This window comes from Zalophus californianus, chromosome 2, assembly GCF_009762305.2.
Source record: "Zalophus californianus isolate mZalCal1 chromosome 2, mZalCal1.pri.v2, whole genome shotgun sequence".
NCBI lineage: Eukaryota > Metazoa > Chordata > Mammalia > Carnivora > Otariidae > Zalophus > Zalophus californianus.
In genome coordinates, this window is record NC_045596.1 from 47,793,933 (window position 1) to 47,813,246 (window position 19,314).

The 19,314-nt window shown below is 36.4% G+C and overlaps 1 non-coding gene and 1 pseudogene across 1 annotated transcript; both read right to left on the reverse strand.

The window, feature by feature from the left end:
* Positions 1-719: 719 nt before the first annotated feature.
* LOC113925589 lies at positions 720-12,263 on the reverse strand (annotated as a pseudogene).
* Positions 12,264-13,043: 780 nt separating this feature from the next.
* Positions 13,044-13,159, reverse strand: LOC113926023. The gene has a single exon (XR_003521111.1). It is a non-coding gene; the product is annotated as a U5 spliceosomal RNA (small nuclear RNA).
* Between the last annotated feature and the right edge of the window lie 6,155 nt (positions 13,160-19,314).

Consider the following 19,314-nt stretch of genomic DNA (forward strand, 5'->3'; position numbering starts at 1 on the left):
AAATGGGTGATGGGGATTAAGGAGGACACTTGTGATGATGAACACAGAGTATTGTATGTTTTTGTTTTTTTTTAAGTAGGCTCTATGCCCAGGGTGGAACTCAATGCAGCTCCCCCTGCTTGTGCTCGCTCTCTCTGTCAAATAAACAAATAAAATCTTAAAAAAACAACAACAAAAAAAACTAAGTTCAAGTTAGGTTGAACTTAGGACCCTAATATCCAGACCTGAGATGAGATCCAGAGACAGACTCTTAACCAACTGGACACTGGGTGTTTTATGTAATTGATGAATCTTTGAATTCTACACCTTGAAACTAATATTACACTGTATGTTCACTGGAATTTAAATAAGATTTTGGAAAAAGAAAAAAAAAGAGTATGTTTATCCATGAGTGTGTTTAGTTTGATCTAAATTAGTTCTTTTATAAGTTCTCCGGTGTAAATAAATACTTAATAAACACTTGGACCACCCATTATTCTCATGTGAGATAGCAAGGTTATTTTATTTATTTATTTTTTTTTTCCCCTTCATGGGAGTTTATTTCTTGGCAGAAAAGGGGAAGCAAAGTCAGGCTCCTGAGCATTCTAGGCAAGGTGGGACAAGGGGAGGGGAGGCACAGGGGAGGGCTCCAACTGTGACACTTAGTCCCACAGTTGTCCTGGCTGGATCCGGGGAGGGCCTGCCAAGGAATGGTGCCACCGAGCCTGGGGACAGAGGTGTCAGGCCAGGCGGCCAGGAGGACAGCCCATATGGAGGCAATAAATACTGACAGGCCATGCACATGACTCCAGGCCGGCAGGCCCAGGTAGACGAGTAAGGCTCAGGTGTTGGCTTTGACTGGTGAGGGCTGTCTGCTGGGGTTGTGGGCTCTGGTACTGCCCACTGGAACAAAGAAGGCAGAGGCATGAGGACACCTGGACTCCCAGAAGGGAATGGGAGGTACTTCAGTTTTGACAGTTTGGCTTTCCCCGAGCCCCTGGAGCCATCCCCACAGCCTTGGCCTGGGGAGGGGGCTGGTTAGTCCCTGGTGGGCAGGGGAGCCAGAGCAGCGCATCCCACACGCCTCCCCAGGCCATAGGGATTGCAAATGGGGCAGGGACCAGAGGAGACCACATGCTCATGCAGACAAAGGGGATTAGAGGTGCGTGTCGGCCCCCACAGCACACGTTCCACATGTTAAGGCATCATGGTTGGATGGTGACCCACAGCGATGGATGAACCGACCGAGGACAGGTGAAAGCAGGAGGGTGGCTGGCCCTCAAGAGGCCTCACCCTAGAAGAAGAGAAAAAAGAGGATTCAAGGCAATTAAAAGACCCACAGGGACCTAAGAATCCCATGATTCCCTTGGAAAAGCTAGGGCCTTAGGTCAGGTTAGGACAGGTGGAGGAAACTGAAGGGTACAGAAGGGGCGGTGGAGGCCTGTGCTGGAAGTTTCCTCTTCCTACTCCTTCCCCCTGTACAGGCAGAAGCAGGAAGACCAGACCCTACAGGCAGGGCCAGAAGGGATGGGTGGGGCTCGCCAGGGAGCCGACTTGTGAGCATTTTGATAAGCTATTGGGATGGGTGTGGTGGTGGTAGGGGTGGGGCATATCAGACGGGTCCGTTCATCCGTCCAAAGACGACTGCTCACCTCCCAGGCCAGGACTCAGTCCCTCCATTCCCTTTTTTATTTTTTCTTTTCTTCCATTCCTTTTTGATGGTAAGATTCCACTCCCAGGACAGGTGGTCAGTCTTGTCATCTGTGAAGCAGGACTTGTTGTAGCTGCCACGAGCCAGCATATGCTTGGGCACCTCTTCCGTGAGGGTCAGAAACTTGTACTCCTCTGCCTGGGTCCCATAGCTCCCCACCAGGTTGTTGGTCTTGTCAATCTTGATGCCTTCCCTGTACATGTGCTGGATGTACTTCACACCAGACACAGTTTCCCGGTTCACTGGAAAGAGATTTTTCTCCGGTATTCCACACCCTACTTCCGTACAAGGACTGCTTCTTGAAGCTCTTTCAGGTTACCTGTCAGGTCCAGCTCCAGAGGACCCAGGGCCAGGCTACACACCAGGGGCAGGCAAGTCACAACAACACAGGGGGCGTTGGAGTCAGCAGACAGTGCCACACGGCCCAACAGGGTGTCTTTGTTCTTGCGCAGACTCTCATCATCCTTGCCCAGCTCCTGGATCTCCTGGATGCGCTTCTGGTCAGGGGGCTTATAGTTGAGCCAGTGTTCATCCTTCTCATTCTCCGCTGCCACCTGTACTAGCTGCTCTGCTGTGGGCTCCTGCTTCGCCCTGCTCACCTCTAGCTGAGTCTGGGACGCCAGAGGCTCCACTGGCCGCTCATGTGCTCCCTGTACAGCAGTACATTCTTAACTGAGTAAATAATTGTCTTCATTATTAGTCTGATTTTTGTCTACATGTGCTATACAACCTTTTGTCTTCGTCTGCTCAGGCTCCCATAACAAAATGCCATAGACTGGGTGGCTTTAGCAACAGAAGTTTATTTTCTCAGGTGCCTGGGTGGCTCAGTCGTTAAGCGTCTGCCTTCAGCTCAGGTCATGGTCCCAGGGTCCTGGGATCGAGCCCCGCATCGGGCTCCCTGCTCAGCAGGAAGCCTGCTTCTCCCTCTCCCACTCCCCCTGCTTGTATTCCTGCTCTCGCTCTCTCTGTCTCTGTCAAATAAATAAAATCTTAAAAAAAAAAATACTTTAAATTAAAAAAAAAGTTTATTTTCTCGCAGTTCTGAAGGCTGGAAGTCTACTATCGTGTATATTTGGTGAATTTTTAATCCCTAAATCTCATGTACCAATAGATGTTACTTGGAAAACACATAATTATTCTTGTTCAGGATTTAGTTAGGCAGCATACAACCCTTGATGTTTCTCTGACCTCTCCAGTATAATTCAGCATAATTCATTTTAATGACCCCTTCACATATACTGTAAGAATAGAAAGTTGCTACTGACACTTTTTTAGATAAATGAAGTAAATGAGGTATAACAAAGACTGTTCTGCCCTAACTCAAGTCAGCTTCTCCACAAGAACGTGGTTGCTTCGGAGAGGAATTGCTTACAGCATGTAGGGATAATAATACATTTCTCAACAGCAGAAAAAAGCTGCCTTGCTCTTCAATCCAGGAAAATAGTATTTGAAGCCATTATGTTTAAGTAACAATATTTAGAATCTATTAATGTTGCTTTTTTTAATGTTGATCTTTTAAATAGCACAGCATTTTACCAAAAATAAAAGAATTGTCATTTTAGTGTCTAAAAAATTCTCATCTAATTTTAGAGTAATGTATTCAGCAATAAATAATTATTATTTAGATTTAAATTCTTTAAGAGAGTCCAAATAGTAAGCAAAGTAAATAAAAAATCTCTGGGAATATAGAACCACATTTTCATATTAAACCATTCATATTTAAGCTTAATGGTTAGAAAGACAAAGAAGGGAGAAGAACTCTTCTATGTTTAACATGCGAGAATACACATTGCTAATGTATACCAGATATAAAGAGAAGAAAGCAACTTTATCACATCCTATTATTTGGGAAATCTCTAAATATTTCCTCATATATTTTAGCTTTTATAATATTCTATTTTAAGGCCTCTTTTCTAATCCCAAACAATCCCTATATTTAGAAACTCTGAAATCCATTTTAAAAAATGCTTGTTGAATATGCATGTGTATGCATAGTTGTTCTTTCTAAATTGTTAATGCCTTTCTCTTGTGTCTCTGCCTTATTTATGTATATGTAAATATGCATGTAAATACTTAAATTATTGATTTTAATAGTAGTAAATTTAACAGTAGTAAATGTAAAGATGTTACTTTTATTTCACATAATTTTTATAAATAAGTTTTCACTAATAATATAATACAGAAACATATTACTAACTCTGTTACCCACAGCCTCCTATCATCATATATCCGAGAATTTCTAAGATTAAGAAAAAAAAATTATTTCTTTCACTATATAGTATGTGCATGCACATGTTACTTATTTACTTTTACTAATAAAAAAGTGAAAGGAAGAACTATCATATAATTCAGCAATCCCACTTCTGGGTATATATATGAAGGAAATGAAATCACTATCTGAAAGAGACATCTTCACTCCCATGTTTATTGCAGCATTTTTCACAATAGCCAAGAAATGGAAACAAGATAAGTGTTTATCAAAGTATGAATGGATAAAGAAAATGTGTATGTATAATATTTTTAAAAGTTATATTTATTTATTTATTATTTATTTAAGAGAGAGGAGAGAAAGAGTGCGTGCACGCAGGGGAGAGAATCTCAAGCAGACTCCCCGCTGAGCACAGAGCCAGCCAAGGTGCTTGATCTCAAGACCCTGAAACCATGATCTGAGCCTAAACCAAGAACCTGATGCTTAACTGATTGAGCCAAGCAGGGGCCCCGTGTGTGTGTGTATGATATTATTCAGCCGTGAGAAAGAAGGAAAATTCTGCCATTTATGACAACATGGAATGACCCTGGAGACATCATGCTAAGTGAGATAAATCAGACAAAGACAAATACTGTATGATATCACTTAAATGTGAAACCTAAAATATGCAAACTTGTAAAAACAGAGTAAAACCGTGGTTAGCAGGGGGTGGGAGGGGTGGAAGAATAGGAGAGATGTTGTTTCACGGTACAAATTACAACTAGTAGATAAATAAGTTCTGGAGATCTAATGCACAGTACAGTAAAAATAGACAATAATATTGTATTATAATCATCAAACTTGCTAAGAGATGAGATCTGAATTTTTTCCACTAAGATAAGAAATGATAATTATGTGCCATGAGAAAGTGCTAATGCTACAATCACAATTGTATTACAATATATAAAGAAATCAAAACAATTGTTACACAATGTTTTATGCCATATATTTGAATAAAAGGAAAAAATTGCTTTTATTCTAAACAGAAAGGTGATAGGAAATCAGCTAATTTTGCAATTAAAATATCTCCAGATGGTGTATCTAGTTTTGAATTATTTTACATTTATTTATATATGTTCCTATGTGTGTATGTATACCACATATTTTGATATAGATCAAACATTACTTTAAAAAAAATCAATGCTTTACATTTGATTTTCATAAAACATTCTGAATCATATGCATTATACAAATTTTAAAAATTTTCACTATTGGGCGCCTGGGTGGCTCAGATGGTTAAGTGTCTGCCTTCGGCTCGGGTCATGATCCCAGGGTCCTGGGATCGAGTCCCGCATTGGGTTCCCTGCTCCTTGGGAGCCTGCTTCTCCCTCTGCCTCTCTCTCTCTCTCTCTTTCATGAATAAATAAATAAAATCTTTAAAAAAAATTTTTCATTATTCTGGCTATTGCTAATCCAGTTTCTAACAGTTTCTTTTATGTTATTTTTGTGCTTAGTGTTAACAAAGAGCTGTTTAGAAACACATTCTTTTACACATGAAAGGTAGATATTGAATAATGTTAGTAAACACCTATGTGATAAGTTACAAGATGATATTCTGTTAGTAATCACAAATTGCAGACAAAACAAAAATAAGCAATTGTGTGTAGTGTAGCATGGCATATACCAATACAAAATAAAAATCCATAAAAAATGTTTCTACTAGAGTTTAATGTGTATTGGTTATTGTTTTACAAATAAATCTCACCACTAAAATAAAGCAGTATTTTTTTAAAGTATACTGGATATTGAGTAACTGTAGCTAATACTTTAGAGAGAATATCACTGTCTATTCAGTGTAAAATGGTTATTGCCTTCAAAGTTTCAAAGAATTAATACCATCCTTAAATTCAAAAGCAGAGAGTTTCAGTACTATCAACTTTATCAAAGTATAGCCCAACAATGAATGATTTGTCTTGTGCTTTTGTTATGTATTTTGTTTTTGAGCTGCGGGGTCAACATATTTTCTTCTGAATTGTCAAAATAGAGTATAGCTAATTTATAGTGAATGAACAATCCATAATAACTCTTAACTGGTACAATATTTGAAAACATTTTCACATCTTATCTTTTTCTGAATGCTTACAGTAACTGAATCTTTATTGAAATTAGAAACAGATGAAATCATCATTAAAAAAAATATTAGAACCATTCTCACTTTGTTTCCAAATTCCAATAGAGAGTTCTACATTTACAGGACAGCATGCAGTCTCATACTCTACTCACCTATACTCTGTGGAAGTAGTTTGCAAACTGTGCCCTGGCTGTTCCAAAGAGCCAGCTCCCCTAGGTCCCTCCTGCGAGAAAGGTTGTAAGGGAGGAACCAATGAGATGACATTGGATCATGCCATCTCCTTTTTGTGAGCAGCTCTGCTTTCAACTGTGTTAAATATTAGATTTCCAAAGATTTTCTTTAAATTAAATATTCTTTGATTAAAACATCTGAGTTGGAAAAATAATGCCACTATAGTATGCTTCTAATTTTAACTTTAAATGAAAGATGACTTGGGCACCTGGGTGGCTCAGTTCGTTAAGCGACTGCCTTCGGCTCAGGTCATGATCCTGGAGTCCTGGGATTGAGACCCACATCGGGCTCCCTGCTCGGCGGGGAGTCTGCTTCTCCCTCTGACCCTCCCCCCTCTCATACTCTCTATCTCATTCTCTCTCTCAAATAAATAAAATCTTTAAAAAAAAAAAAAAATGAAAGATGACTTTTCCCCTTATAATACAGTTACTTTATAGTTTCGAGAATTCTCTTAAGATTATGGGAAATACAATGCCTTAGGTGTTGGGAAATAACATTTAGGCATACAGATGTATGCTCTCTCTCTCTCTCTCTCTCTCTCTCTCTCTCACGCACACACACACACACACACACACACACACACCAGCTGAGAAAAGAAGTTAAGTCCATTTATGGTGGCACAGTATGAATCTTCCCTGAGAAGGTCAAGGAGTCTTTAATGTTAACATGTTACCGTTTCTGTTACATCCCTCAAAGAGGTAATATTTGTTACTATCTCCTTTATATAAATAATGACATAATACAAACTGACTTTTGGTCTCCATAATTAAAATCCAAACATCTCTTCTGCACAGCTTAATTTTTCTAAAATTTTATTCTTAGTATTAAATATCTGGGTAATTCTCCTGATTGTTCATTTACTTTATTTGCACAGGCTCTTAGACATGTTCTTATATGACCAAATAATTTGCGACATAGAGGAACCAGAAAAAAAGAAAAGGAAAATAAAACCTATGTCACCCTTAAGTACTAGGATGAACTGCATATTTTCTACTTGGCCAAATCCATCAATTGTAAGACACATCATTAATTCATGCACCCGTAAGAAAGAACAATATACATTACCAATTAAACTATGGCATGCCACCTATGGTAGAACAGATTCTAATTTTAGAGATATCATAATGTTAAATATACGTACTTAGAACAAATGTAGAAATCATTCATTTGATTTTTACAAAACCACCACATGGAATGAATTTTTAATTCTCTTCCTAAACTGGGGAAGATTAGGGGTGTCTGGCTGGCTCAGTCAGCTAAGCACACAATTCTTGGTTTCAGCTCAGGTCATGGTCTCATGGTTTGTGACACTGGGCTCCAAATACAACTCTGCGCTCAGTGGGAATCTGCTTGGATATTCTCTCCCTCTGCCCCCTTCCCTGCTTGTATGCACTCTCTCTTCCTCTCTCTCTCTCTCAAATAAAATAAAATAAAATAATGGAGGAAATTAGTACAGAACTCTAAATAACAACCCTAAGAGCACAAAACTAACATATAGCACAGTCGGAATTCAGAATCAAATTTGTCTGGCTATCTATGAATCATCTTCTTCCTACAGATTTCCACTTCTTATGAGTTCACTGCAACTTGTAATGTAATGTAATGATGATGTCCCACTGCTGTTTCACTTCTAGAATTGCCTCTCATGACTCTTCTTTAATAACCTGTATGCCACAATCTATAAAGAGACCCTGGTGTAACCAAACAATGGATTTTTAACATATTCTTAAATCAGGATTACTAAGAAAAAGATACTGCTTTTCTACTCCTAAATCTCAATAAATGTTTTTTAAATGTTCCATGTCATGATATTTATGGCAAATATAGTACCTTCTACTTAATAGCTTTAAAATGTTTTGATCATTTGGACAAACTGTCAAAGCAACCATGGGACTAAACAACCAAAGCTGTTTTAACCAATAAACCACACAATCCAATGTAATATGACTGGCTTCAGCTTTCCATGTAATGAGTTTTAATGAACTAATGAATCAGTGAATTAGTCTTTAAATCATTGAGGCCTTATAGTCAATATCTTATACACTTAAGCAGGTAGTAATATTAATGTATGCAAATGTTTATTGAATGATTATTGCAAACCAAGAACTAATCTAACTTACATAGTTCCAGTTTTAACTATGTAAATGAGTTGTTGAGCTTATATATATTATATACATATAATATATATATATATTATGCTCATTTTTTAGATGAGAAAAATAAAAGCTCAACAAATAACTCATTTACACAGTTAAAACTGGAACACAGAATTTATACCAGTTTCACAGCCAAGGCTTTTAACCTACCTACAATATATCTTTCCAAGAAGAAGGAGAAATGGGCTGGAACTCTAGAGACTACCACCGAATTCCAGGTTACAAACTGAATCCTGGAGCTTAATCAAATCACTTCATCTGATTCAGAGTAACCTTTGTGAAAGATGTGCCTTTCTCTGATTATTCCAGTTTCACTTACAACTTAAAATGGGATTTGCTTTACCTGTATTTCCTCCTCCCTTGCCCAATCCAAATCTGTTGGTCTGAGTTTTCCTACGGACTCTGTATGAACTTGCTTCTTTTAGTTCCAAGGTCTCGAATCCTAATCTTCATGTAGAGTGTGGTGCTCTTTCTTTTATGCTCCCACAGCACCCAGCACATACACTTTTTAGTGCATTATTAGTGATATTCTCCAAAGTCTCTGAACTTCTTTAAAGCAGAAATGGTATCTCATTCCCAATACATAAACAGAGAGCCTAGCCTGACATACACAAAGCATTTAGTAAATGAATGCTAAGTGGAAGAAAGAAGAAATGAATGAATGGACATCCATTTACTCATTTATATAAGGAATTTGGTTTAGTTGAATATAAGATTCTTCTTAGCCCTAAACTCAGTCATTCCTGCCTCTATTGATATATTAAAGCACTTTGTACATACTTACTGTTGATCTTTTTTGACCTCAATCTCCATTACACGTTTGTTGCTTTCTTACTTCCCCAAACTGGCAGAGATTATGACTGTACCAAAGTATGTGCTTCTTTTCACTTATCAGACTCTCTTGCAAATAATTAGGCCCTGTGACTGACATCTTCCCAAGAAAATTTTGGGGAAAGGATTATATTACTTTCAGGCCTGAAACTTAAAACATCCTGAAGAGCCTAATGGATCTTTTTGGCTCCCCAGTCACCCTGAAGTAGGGAATCAGTGAGTCCTAGGACAATGGAGCAATAAAATGAAAGACTTCTAGCATCTGAAGTCATTGCTACATAAAAGTGACCCAGAAAGGCCACATGACTTGTGTCAGGCTGTGTAAGCAATAACTAAGTCTTTCTTATATAAGCCAAGAGAATTTTTTTTCTATCTTTTATGGAAGCTAGGATTAATTACTCTAATTCTGAAACAAACCAATTATCTTCAATTGCTAGACTAATTTGTTTCTTTCTTTTTTCTTTCCATTTTGTTTGTTTTAGGCTAAAAAGAAGGAAGTATGTAGGACTGATTCATGGTATCTTCATCCAAATTTTTCCTCTCAGACTTTCTGGGTCTGAGTTATAAATCTGTACAGTCTTGGACACAGTAGAGCCATCATTAAAGAAAGAATAGAAACAGGAAAGTTTCAAACTGACAACAGGTCCTTTAATAATCAATTAAGGCCCAGAATATATACTAGTTATTTGTAGACATATCAAACAAGCAAAAAATTTAGCATTTAGGATATTTATGTCTCGATGAGTGGTATACAAATGTATACCTAAATACATTTCTTTCCTCTACCTGCAGTTTTGGTTTTGCTTTATTTTGAATAGATGATATTTGAATAGATGATATAACACTGAGACGAGAATATGAAACACATGGGAAGGAGGCCACACTATAAGGAAGGCACCTCTAATTTATTATCTCAAGATCAAATGTTTGACAAAGCTGGACTTATTTTATCTTCTTATAGTTTAAGATTTAACTTTCTAAACTCTAATAAGAAATCCCTGAAAGAGAAAGAGAAAAAATAAATATGGTTCATTATTATAATTCCCCAAAAAAGTTTTTAAACCAGGGTTACTTTAGGTGAATTATATTTTAAATCATTTGCTAAAATATTTAATGTTGACTCCCAAGTATCTAAAATATTACACTGAATTGGCTTTCCAGGATGTTTCTTTCAGCTATTCCTTTCAGATAGGATTATGACAAAAGAAGAAAGTTATGCCATGTTTAATTCTTTAGCAAATAAGCTCAGTAAGCAGTAATATTAATGTCTAATTTCTGATCTCAAATTTCTTTATTCCTTTATCTGCCTCCCAACATTTCACAGGCCTCTTATCTGTTAAAATGTATAGAGACCGAAAAGAATGAAGAAAGAAACAAAAAAACAAAGTGAGAGAAAGGGAGAAAGAGAAAGGAAGGAAGAAAAGGAAGGATGGACATATGGAGAAAACACCTACCATTTTTGTGACTTGTGTACAGAAGAGGTTTGGGAACCAATTTCCTACTCAGAAAAAGCAAATGAGAGAGGAAACCTACAGCTTTAATACAGAGGTTAAATTTGAAAATATGCAAAATCTTGGAAGAAATTCAAAACGACAGAGAGCTAGACATACATTGCATGGTGGACATTTTACCTTGACCCTAGAGATCACTGCATGAACATGAACTGATTCGGTTACACACTTAAAACATTAAATTCAGAAAAGGGATAATAAGTGAAACACAGCTCAAAAAGAAAAAAATATATATATTACCCTAAATAATGAAAAAAACCGAAAGCAATACTATTTTACTTCGTGTTTATTCCTTTTGTTTAAAAATTTGCAAACACTGATCATATTGCTCAGAGATCCTTGGAAACTAGGAAAAACTAGATTAATAAACCTTGAAAAGAATTATTGGTTGTGAAATAGCCTGTCTCAAAGAAGACATTTAAGTAACTTCCCTAATTATTAAGACCTTCTTCTAACGGATAGCAGACACAAATGTCTGTGCTTAAATACCCCATTTTTTTTCCAGGTCACTTTTACTGGCATTTATACTTTTAAAAAATCTGATTATCGTTACTTGAGCCCACACAAATCTGCTAATTAGTGATAGAATTTGGACGGACGCACGGTTCTGAATCCCAATCTCAGCACCATCATTGCTCTTCTCACTCTACTGCTCTGACCCTTGGGATATGTACCTTTCCTTTATTTCTCATTTTAACATTAAACAGAAATGATCAATCTTTTGAGTTTCCTAACATCTTAAAGATATTTTTTAAAAATCCTTTTGTGGATTGCCTGGGTGGCTCAGTTAAGCATCTGCCTTCAGCTCAGGTCATGATCCCAGGGTCCTGGGAATCAGCCCCATGTCAAGCTCCTGCCTCTTCCCCTGCTTGTGCTCTCTCTCTCTCTCTTTCTCAAATAAATAAATGTAACTGTATTTGGAAATACGTTCTTTACAGACATGATTAAGTTAAAATTAAGTTGTGTTTTGCTTTGTTTTTACAGTGGGCCCTAATCCAATATGACTGGTATCTGCATAAGAAGAAGCAATTCAAGTACACACAGAGACACACTAGACACACATGCACACAGGGATGACCATGTGAAGACACAGCAAGAAGGTGGCCATCTGTAAACCAAGAAGGGAAGCCCTAGAAGAAACCAACTCTGCCAATCCCCTGATCTTGGACCTCCAGCCTCCAGAACTGTGAAAAAATAAATCTTTGTTTTTTAAGCACCCCAGGCTGTGGTGTTTTGTTATGGGAGCCCAAGCAGGCTAATATAGATCCAAAGATTTATGTCTGAATTTTACCAAATATTGTGGAGAACATGTGCACAATCTTACATCACTTGCCTGGAAGGACTGTTGTGAACATTTATGAGATAATGATTATTTAAAAATTAGGGGTTAATATTAAAATCATACTAATAGCTATCAACATATTTTTAAATGTTCAAAATTTAATTGATCTATTACATAGTTTTCAAAGTCACATAGTAGATTAGAATGCTGTTTAAAGATATTCACTGCTGTCCTCACCTTCATAGAAGCGTACTTCCCTGCTCTGTTATGTTGGGTTGGCAACATGGCTTGCTTTACCAGTGGGATACTAACAAACGTGATGTGAATTAAGGTGTGAATTATGCTTGTGCAGTAGGACACTTGTGAGTCTGTCTTGGCCCTGGGAAAAGTTTTCCCTTCAACTTGGGTCTCAGAATGTCCTCACATAGAGCAGATGTGAGGCCAATGCATATGGAGGAGCCAAGGCCAATTGCCCCCCCAGCATAAAGCAGGGCTCCCAAGTAAGTCTAGCCAAGATGACCTGATGCCACAGGTGAACTGCAGATGTGTGAGACAGAACAATGACAGCTGTTTTAAGTCAGTCAGTTTTGAGGAGTTCTGCCATGTAGCATTATTGAGCCATAATCGACTGATGTGGAAAGCACAATTGCATTAAAAATAAATAAACAAATAAAGCAAATTGATTACAATGTAGGTATAACTTTTCAATAATTTTCAATAAAGTATTTAGGAAATCAGTATTCTTGTTGAAAATGTAAAATATTATGTATTTTCAATGCCAGAAATAGAAGCTAATGCAAAAAATATAACATCTCTTGGGCATTTATTATGTTCTAGGCACAGTGATAACCTCTGATTAGTTTATTTCATCTCAATAATGACACTAAGGTTAAGTGTAATGATTACTATATGTTACGGATATTCAGTGATTTTTCACAGGATCATACTGCTAGTATGTTGTAGAATTGGAATTTAAACCCGGGCAATCAGTTTCTAATGCCTGGGCTCTTAACATTTTTTTTCAGCCCTGGTAAAACAAGCCCTCAAAAAATTGACTTAAGACTCAGAGTTGTTCCTCTCCATGGAAACCTCTAGTGAAAGGTAAAAGACTTATATGATTTGAAGAGGCAACAGAACATATTGGGCTCTTAATTTTTATAGCATATCCAGATATCACAGATTCTCTATTATTTGAAGGTGATTTTATCAATTTAATTGCCACTCTAATATATAATACTTTGTATACAAGATGTCTTCTGCACACTATACATCCTAAAAATCATGCTTTCATTATGTACCCTACCATATGTGAAGAATCTTACCTATTTAAAAAAACTCTCTCATTTTATGTTTAAGTATAATATATATATAAATATGTATATTAATTTATGCCTAAATAAATGTGTGTGTATATATGTGTGTGTGTGTGTGTGTGTGCATGGGTAGATGACAGGTAGATGATAGATAGATATAGATTCTTAGATTCTTTAAAAATATCACTTCTCTGTAGCCTTCTACATATCTCACAGGTGACCTATTCAAGAGTTATTACTAGACAAAGAAAATGTGAGGCATGCATGTTAATGGAAATTATCAGAGAACTTAAGTTCCTTTCAGAAAAAAATGGGTGATTAAAGAACTTTCATAACATTTGAGAATGTTTTTGTGACTAGGTCTAAGGGAATCCAGAATCCTCTCAGGTCATTAGAAAGCATTCTGGGAAGCTCTAAAATATAATGGTCCTTTTGGACTAGTCCTCTATAAATTCTCCACAATGCTTATCCCTACCCCTTACCACCTCCAAATGCCCAGATTCAGGTAAACAAAATACAGTTTCTAGGAAATAGGCATGATACATAGAGATCTTAAAATATGAACATGAGGAAGAAGTTCCTATACAGAATGCTAACCAAACATCAGCCAATTACAAGGCACGCCTGAAATTAAAGTCGATGCTAAAAGCAGCCAAATCAAATTAGTTTACCCTAACAGACCAGACTTGGACATTCAAAGTGAAAGAACTTCGTTTATTTTTATTGATCAGTAGTGTTCACCAGAATCTGAAATCAAATATTGGTTTGGCCTGAATATAAATGCACTATCTAGTTGAATGATTTGAATGTTTCTCATTTCCCTCTATCATTTAACTTGCATTATACAAATTCATGTTATTCTCTATGATATTGCTCAAAAGGATATAATTTTTTTACAGTTTTACTTTCCCAGCTATGCAACATTATGGCCTCTCGGCAGCTATTGATTTGCAGAAATATTTGGGTAGACTAGATGGTTTTAGGCTGTTTCCATACCTCCTTACGAAATGTGGTCTAGCATCTCTTTGAATTAAATTATTTTAGCCACGGTTACTTGACTTCTAGTTAAAGATATTCCATACAAATACCAGGCCTAGTCATTTACTTTAATATTGGTTAGCTGGCTATTTTCCCAGATCATTTAGAATTCTTAATACTATTAAATTTAAAAGACTATTGATTTTAAACTTCTATAGATCAGGTGACTTTTCAACTCTGTGATTCTAAAACAGTGTCAATATAAATAGTGAGTATATTACTAAGGAACTGCTAAGCCTAAAAATAATATACAACATTAAATAGGATTAATTGATATGAAAATTGGTAAGGTTTTCTATTTGATTTTAATGGAGTAAATACCAAATGCTTTATATGGTATTTTAATTGTGCAGTTATTAAAACATTGCTGAACAATCTACCCTTGTAGTTTCTCATTTGACTCTCTTGAAACAATTACATATTAAACCACTCAACACTATACATTGAGGATTATGTAAAAGAAAAAAGAAGCAACATTTATACTTATTCCATATATAAAAGAAATAAGGTACTACTCAGGTACTTGGAATTTCTCCAAAACATACAGCTCATCATTAGAGTCAGAAATAGTTAAAATATATCTAAAAGGTGCGTTTTCTGCTGATCACTGAACACTCTCTCAAGCTGGCAGAAACTGCCTCTGTGGATCTTGAGTCACCAGCTCTAGCTGTCTGTCACAGAGTTCCAAAGGCCATTCTTCCCTTCTTTTCAGGTGAACTCTAGCACATCCGTGCATATTCATAGGCTGTAATGCACTTCTCATTCACTTTACCATTTTTGGTCTCTGGGATTTTTTTTAATATATAAAAGGAACAGCATGATCCCATTTTAAAAATTGAAATATTCACTGATCTATGGTTATTCCTGTAATGTCACAAGTGTTGGTGAATAATTCAAATTAAATAGTTTCCTATATATTCCATTTTAAAGGGACTTCATTTACTTTCTTTCAATGGTTTCCTCCTGTGCTGTTCTCACTCTGCATTATTCATATGCAACCTCACAAATTGCTTTGAGTTTGAGCAGTGCTGATATAAATCATAAGGCTATTTTCTCTGGAGGACTTCAGCCTTAAGCTCTACAACTTGTTTTAAAATGAAAACTGTGTTCAATTAAGGTGATTTGTTTGCTTCAAAAAATTAACTATCTTATATGGCCATTTGCAAGGAGAGAAGACTGAAGTTACATTCCTGGGTGCTGAATAATTTTAGAAGTAATTTACTTCCTCCCTCTGGCTGTATCCCTGCATCTAGTCTATCCTGTCCATTTATTTGTGGCTAGGTCATATTCTTCAGGATATATAGATATCAAAAATTCCTTTCCCAACTGTTTTGCATTTTGACTTCTGACTAGTTCCTTTGTAATAAACAAAGTAAAATAATGTGTTCTTCTCTGCTTTCAGGTCCTTCACTGAAGGAGAGAAACAGAGAGAGAGAAAATGAATGGAAATGCAAGCAAACTGAGAAATTAGATTCTTTGTGGAGTACTGCTATAAAAGTAGTATTTTAAGAGTGACATTACTGAAAATGGTGGAATATGGAATCCCATCCATCTCTCCCCAAAAATAACTAATAAGATGAAAGGCAGCTTATGGAGTGGGAGAAAATATTTCAAATCATGTATTTGGTAAGGTGTTAAATCCAAAGCATATAGGAAACTCATACACCTTTATAGCCAAAAAAAAAAAAAAGTCTGACTAAAAAATGAGCAGAGCACCTGAATACACATTTTTCCAAAAAAAGACATACAAATGGCCAACATGATGGATGAAAAGTATTCAATATTACTAATCATCAGGGAAATGGAAGTCAAAATCACAATGAGATATCATTTAACACCTGTTAGAATGGTTATCATCCAAAAGACAAAAGATAGCAAGTATTGGCAAGGATGTGGAGAAAAGGGAACCCTTGAGCACCCTTGGTGAGGATGTAAATTGGTTCAGCCCCCATGGGAAACAGAACGAAGATTCCTCAAAAAATTAAAAATCAGCAGCTGCTCTTCTAGTGCAAACTGTTAGAACTAGACACAGCAACAAGGACCTTATTCTCAAAGAACTGTGTTTATGGGTCTCCATACATCTGGTACCTTTCTCAATGACCAGTACAAAACATTTATTTCACCCAACTTGAAGCATTCCCAGGGCTGGGATGACTTCCCCAGTGGCTTTTGCCAGAAGCATTTAAACTTACAGATATTAGTTACAGCAATCTGGGGCAAGGAATAACATTTGGAACAAGCTTGGGTTATACTTGAGATTCAATCTTAACTAACGGGCCAAAGAAGAAATCACAGGGGATATTAGAAAATGCATTAAGACAAATAAAAACAAAAACAGAACACAGCACAACTTTTGGGAGGCAGTGAAGGCAGTGCTCATTTGGAAATGTAGAGCTATAAACATTTATACTGGGGAAAAGAAAAGAAAAAGAAAAGGAAAAAGTTTTCAAATCAATAGCCTAACTGTATACTTTAAGGAACTAGAAAAAGAAAAGCAAGGTAAATTCAAAGCTAGCAAAAAAATGAAGTCTAACCCCTACTTCATACCACATACAAAAATTATTAAAAAGAGATCCAAGACCATTTAGATGTCTTCTTTGCAGAAATGTCCGTTCATGTCTTCTACCCATTTCTTGATTGGATTAGTTATGCAGCCATCAAAAAAAAAATGAAATCTTGCCATTTGCAACGACGTGGATGGAACCAGAGAGTATTATGCTAAGCGAAATAAGTCAATCAGAGAAAGACAAGTATCATATGATCTCACTGATTTGAGGAATTTGAGAAACAAGACAGAGGATCATAGGGGAAGGGAGGGAAAAATGAAACAAGACGAAACTAGAGAGGAAAACAAACCATAAGAGATTCTTAATCTCAGGAAACAAACTGAGGGTTGCTGGAGGGGAGGGGGGTAGGAGGGATGGGGTGGCTGGGTGATGGACACTGGGGAGGGTATCTACTATGGTGAGTGCTGTGAATTGTGTAAGACTCAAGAATCACAGACCTGTACCCCTGAAACAAATAATACATTATATGTTAATAAAAAAATTTAAAAAAGGATCCAAGACATAAATGTGAGAACTAAAACTATAAAACCTTCAGAAGAAAATACAGAAGTTTATCTTCATGATCTAGGATTTAGTATTCTTATATGAGACCAAAAGCACAAGCAGAAAAAGAAAAAAAAAAATTAGACTTCATAAAAATTGAAAACAAAATTGCTCTTCAAATGACACTATTAAGAAAGTGAAAAGACAACCCAAAGAATGGGAGAAAATGTTAGTGAATCATAAAGTTAATAAAGGTCTAATGTCCAAAATATATAGAGAACTCTTACGACTCAATAACAAAAACAAATGTCCGATATAGTAAATGACATGAATAGACAGTACCCCAAAGAAGATACACACATTGCCAATAAGCATATTGAAGATATTCAATATCCTTAATCATTAGGAAAAGCAAATCAAAACCTCAATGAGATACCATATCATAGTGGCTGGAATGGCTATATATATATTTTTAAAAACGTAAGTATTGGTCATGATGTGGAGAAATTGGAACTCTTGTACATTGCTGTTGGGGAGGTAAAATGGTATAGCCACTCTAGACAACAGTTCAGCAGTTTTTTAAAAAAGGTTAAGTATAGAATTACCATATGACCCAATAATACCACTCCTAAGTTTACATTGAAGGAATTGAAAAAAAGTATTCAAATACATATACACCATTGTTTCTAGCAGCACTATTTACAATAGTCAAGAAGTGGAAACAACCCAAATGCCATCAACAGATGAATGGATAGATAAAATGTTGTAGATTCATACAATGGAATATTATTCAGCCATAAAATGGAGTGAAGTACAGATACATGCTACAGTGTCAATGAACCAAAAACATTAAAGTTGGTGAAAGAAATCAGACATAAAAGTTCACATTTTATGCAGTTTCATTTATATTAAATATCCAGAATAGGTAAATTGATAGAGATAGAAAGCTGACTAGTAGTTGCCAGTGGCTGGGAGGTGGGATGGGAGGAAGGAGGAATGGCAAGTGACTGTTTAATGGGTACAGGGTTTCTTTGTGGGGTGATAAAAATATCCTGGAACTGTGAAGGTGGTAGTTGTAAACATCATGAAAGTATCAAACAACTCTGAAATATGCACTTTAACGTGCTTAATGGTTAACTTTATGTTGTATTAATTTTATTCAATGAAAAGTAAATAAATAAAAGTAACATTTTATCAATACAAAGATAAACATTGGTCCAGGAAGGTCCAGGACTAGTTCATCTTTGGACTGGTTTCTGTGGGGAGTTAAGAGCTTCCCTCAGTGTTCCCTGGAGGTGTTCTCTGTTAAGTCAGAGACTAAAACTTTCCTTATGTGGAAGTCCTTAGGAACCTTCTCACCTGAGTTTGCTTCTGTACCTAACACCTTACCCAATTCTCTTTCCAAGGAACTGCACCTCATAGAGAACTCATGCTTTCTAATTTAAGAGCAAAATAGCTACAGGGAATTCTTTTGCACATGAGATTTATTTATTTCCCCACTTAGTTACCCAAGCATTTATATCAGTATGGACTCATGGATATTTATTTTAAACTTTAGGTTATAATCTAATACTACTTTATTCATTTTTTTGCTCAAATTGTCCCAGTTTTGGCATTGGAGGCTCTTTCAGTTGACTTTTGTTTCCCTTTGATGTACCCACATCCACATAGAGTTGTTTTATGAGTATCATCTTGCTTTCTGATAGTCTAAGATACTCTAGGCTCATCTTGTGTATTTTCTGCTTTAGTTTGAAAATCAACATTTTTCCAAAGAGTTCTGCTCCCTTTCATTGGAGAATGTTATTAGAAATCAAGTTCTGGGCTCTAGGTGTGTTTGTTGCTACTACAGTGTTGTTGCTTCCAGGCCCTTTCAGGTGACAGAACAAGGAAATG